Here is a 5,000-nt window from a genome sequence, read left to right as displayed (position 1 = left end):
ACTTCACCAATACCCTAGTACTTCATCACCGTATCCACGCCACCATCACCCTAATACACCAACACCCTATCAATCACCGTATCTACATTATCACCCTACTACATTTATACCCTACCAATAACATCATTTTATCATATTATCATCACCCTATCATCACAATCACCCTACCAACACCATCATCCTATCACCACCACCACCATCACCCTACCATACCATCACCACTCTACCATCACCTTCCATATCACCTGTACTATCACTATCAAATTTAGGTTTAAGAAAGAAATAGTCAAGAAATGGTTTACAAATAGAGTGGTTAATATACAGAACAGACTTAGTAACCATTTATCGACCGCTGAAACTATTAATTGTTTTGAGAGGAGAGGAGATAATTTTATGAATAGGGATGATCTGTTGGTCAGGGGCATAGAACTATCTAGTATAGGCCTTATGGTCTATTGTAGTCTCCTCCAGTCTTATGTTCTTATCACCAACAATCCTCTCTTCCGCATCACCACTACCTAACACTGCCTATCACAGTTGTCCCTCCCTTTCGCTCTTTATCACAGGCCAATTCCTGGTATCGCTCCCTCAAACTTTATTCTTTCATTCGGCACCCAAGCTCCGACCGGATCGTAAACAATAGCAGGTAGTGAGCCCGACAAGGCCGGATGGAACGGTAAGGATAGGATGGGGATGGAATAGCGTGCGAGAGAATGGGACGAGGAAAATATACGAGGTTGCACCCTATTCAATGGGCAGCAAGTGTTGGGGCTCAGAGGGGAATCGGGGAGATTGGGGGGGGAGAGAAAGAATGAGGGGAGGAAGGTAGAGGAGGGGGGAGGAAGGTAGAGGAGGGGGGAAGGGGGAGAGGAAGTGGAAAGGGGGAGAGGAAGGGGAGGGGAGAGGGGAGGGGAGAGGAAGGGGAGGGGAGAGGGGAGGGGAGAGGAAGGGGATGGGGATAGGAAGTGGAAGGGGAGGGGGAGGAAGGGGAGGAAGGGGAGGAGTTGGGGAGAGGAAGAGGAGGGTAGGGGGAGAGGAAGGGAGGGAGAAGGGAGGAGGGATAGGAAGGGGATGGGGAGGGGAAGAGGTAGGGACGGAGAGTATGAGGAAGGAAATGAAGGACAAATGGAAAGGAAGAAGGAGGGAATGTTAGATGACAGGAAGGAAAGGAGGAAAGGGGAGAATGGGGTAAAGGAGGGGAGGGGGAGAGAAGACATGAGGAAGGGAGAAAAGGGGAAAGGAAGAGGCAAGGAGGAGGATAAGAGGAAAAAGAGGAATGGAAGGGAGGAAGGAGAAAGAGAATAGAAGGGGAGGGAAAGTGAAGGGAAGGGAGGAGAGGGGAATGGGAAGGAAAGAGGAGAGGATGACGAAGAGAGGGAAAGGGGGAAGGGAAGGGAGGTGAGAGAAAGAGAGTAGAAAGGGAGGGGAAGTGAAAGGAAGGGAGGAGAGGGGAAGGGAAGGGGAGAGGATGAGGAAGAGAAGGAAAGGGGGAAGGGAAGGGAGATGGGAGAAAGAGATTAGAAAGGGAGGGGAAGGGAAGGGAAGGGAAGGGAAGGGAGGGGAAGAGAGGGACAGTGGGTGGAAGATGATATCTCAGAAATTTGAAAGAGGAACTAACACAAGTAACTTTGTGTAAAAGAGATGAATTGTTAATGAGACGCGATACCAGTGGGAGGTCTGGAAAAGAAAAAAGAAAAAAAAGAAGAAGAATGAAAATGCAGATGTCTGTCAAAAAAAGAGAAGAAGAAGAGGATCCAAATAAGACAAGAATGAGATGGACAGAAAGAGAGAATTATGAAAAAGAGGTCTAAGAAAGAGAGTGAGGATAGTCGAGGTATACTTGGAAAAAGGCAGAGGTGCTAGAGAGAAAGAAAGGTTTGGGAAGCAGAGCAGTTTCGAGGTTAAAGAAGAAATGTATGGACAACGGTAAGTGATATACTTTGATACATCACAACCACCACGACCACCACGACCACCACGACCACCAACGCTATCACCATTTCCACCCTCACCACCACCACCACAACCACAACAACAACCACCATCACCACCACGAACACCACCAAAGCTTACATCCCCACCAAACTCCTTTACTACGTGTCCTTCTGCACAGACTCTCCGTCCTCCTTGTCTCGCCGCCTGAAGCTCCCCGTCTTCGTCATAATCAGTGTGTATCGCTTTGTTACCCTCTCGTCCAGCTCATACCGATTTCCACGGCGTCCTCAGCATTGTGTTAAGTTTGATGGCTGTGGTGGTAGTGGTGGTAGTGGTGGTGGTAGGGGTGATTATATTGGTTGTGGTTGTTGGGGTGATGAAAGTGTTGGTGGCGTGGGTGATGGTGGTGATGTTGGTGGTGGTGGTGACGATGGTGGTAACGGTGATGGTGGTGGTGATGATGATGATGATGATGATGATGATGATGATGATGATGATGATGATGATGATGATGATGATGATGATGATGATGATGATGATGATGATGATGATGATGATGATGATGATGATGATGATGATGGTCATGATATTAATGATAATGATGATGATGATGATGATGATGATGATGATGATGATGATGATGATGATGATGATGATGATGATGGTCATGATATTAATGATGATGATGATGATGATGATGATGATGATGATGATGATGATGATGATGATGATGATGATGATGATGATGATGATGATGATGATGATGATGGTGGTGGTCATGATATTAACGATAATGATGATGACGATGACGATGACGACGACGACGACGATGATGATGATGATGATGATGATGATGATGATGATGATGATGATGATGATGATGATGATGATGATGATGATATCAATGATAATGATAATGACAATGATAATGATAATGATGACGATGACGATGACGGCAATGATGATGATGATGATGATGATGATGATGATGATGATGATGATGATGATGATGATGATGATGATGATGATGATGATGATGATGATGATGATGATGGTGATGATGATGATGACGACTATGAATAAGCTGTTGCTGTTCCTACTGTTCCTGGTGCTGCTGATGATGTAGACGACGAGGACGAGAACGAGGAATAGAACGACGACGAGAACGACGAGGAAGAGAACGACGACGAGGGCGATGATGGACGGACGATGAAGAAAGACCCGGGAAGCTAATGAGAAAATCCACAAGGAGCTAAAGACATCAAACAAATGTACATGAAAGTCCTCCAGAGGGAAAGTCGGTACTCCAACACGGACGCTTACAAGCCCCACACCCTATCTCCCACCTCCCACCTCCAAGAAAGGACAGAAGCGCTAGTAAACTGTAGCCCAATAGAAGAACAAAAACCCTGAAACTATATAATACAATACACATATACGTTCCGTCGAATGCCGAAGTGCCTAGCGTGCCCTACACGATAATATTATTGCGCAATATTCCGTATTGTACAATATTATGTACAGTGTGTGGGTGGTATTGAAGAGGTATATGTGTCTGGCCTGTACATTTGATGTCTTCAATATGCTGTGTCAATACCATCACAACACCGTCAATAATATTGTGTAATAAGGAATATTGCGCAATAGTATTGATCCTATAGGACTTCTAACCAATAAAAAATATCTTCTTCTGGCTAGTACTGAGTCATGAAGAATATAAGATGGCTGTAGATCATGCACTTGACCTGGAGAAAATTGAAAGATTAATAAAGGAATGAATAAGCAAATGAATACATTGATAGATAAATACTTACACAAATAAAAGTTAATAAAAGTAAAATAAATTGAAAGAAGAAAACACATAAAAGGAATTTGAAAGTGGAACAATATACAGCGAAAAGTACATACCTACTACTTGGTGTGTCGAAAGATTCCAACATACCCTAGATTTCCATGTATTATAGAGAAATTAATTCTTTTCAGTAAAGAGGAGGAGAATTAGGAGGAGGAGAAGGAGGAGGATAAAGCTAAGGTTGATGAGGATCAGGATTAGGGTTAGGATTAGGATTAAGACTAGATTTAGGATTAAGATTAGTAGAGGAAGGAGAATACGAAGGAGGAGAAAGAGGAGTATAAGGAGGAGGAGGAAGAAAAAGAGGAAGACAAGGGGGAAGGAGGAGGAGGAGGAGGAGGAGGAGGAGGAGGAGGAGGAGGAGGAGGAGGAGGAGGAGGAGGAGGAGGAGGAGGAGGAGGAGGAGGAAGACCAAGAGCAAGATGAGGAGGAGAAGAATAAAGATGAGGATGACGAGGTAAAATATATGGATGAGGATGAGGGAGGAAAAAAAGGAAGATGAGAAGGAGGAGAAGAAGGATGAGAAGGAACAGGATGAGGAGGAGAAAGATGAGGATGAATGTGAGGATTAAGGATTAAGAATATGAGGATGAGGAGGAGAAAGATGAGAAGTAACAGGATGAGGAGGAGAAAGATGAGAGTGAACGTGAGGATTAAGGGTTGAAAATATAAGGATGAGGATGAGAAGGATGAGAATGAACAGGATGATGAGGAGAAAGATGAGGATGAATGAGAGGATTAAGGTTTGAAAATATAAGGATGAGGAGAACAAGAAGGAGGAGAAAATGATGAAGGTGAGGTGATAATAAGTAACAGAATGATGAGGAGAAAGATGAGGATGAAAGTGAGGATTAAGGGTTAAAAATATAAGGATGAGGAGGACAAGAAGGAGGAGAAAATGATGAAGGTGAGGTAATACACCGAAGACTCTTACTCCGAAGAAAGGGAATTCGGCGAGGTGAAAGCAAAGCAGAAAGACATCTGGGATTGGGAAAAGACATTTTGCCGCACCGGTTCGATTTAAGAGACCCAAGAAGACCTCAGGGGAGAGGGAACGAAAACATCGCGGGAGGGGGAAGAGGCTCAGCTCGGCGAGGGAAAGGAAGACTGATTTGCGACCAGAAAAGATGAATATTTTTCTTTACATTTTGGTTGAGAAGGGCTGGTTCACAAACAAGGCGGTTTTAATTCGTGCGGGTAATGACAGATTTTC

This window comes from Oratosquilla oratoria, chromosome 9, assembly GCF_046742065.1.
Source record: "Oratosquilla oratoria isolate Oo_2021 chromosome 9, ASM4674206v1, whole genome shotgun sequence".
Classification (NCBI taxonomy): Eukaryota; Metazoa; Arthropoda; class Malacostraca; order Stomatopoda; family Squillidae; genus Oratosquilla; species Oratosquilla oratoria.
This window is presented reverse-complemented; position numbering follows the sequence as displayed.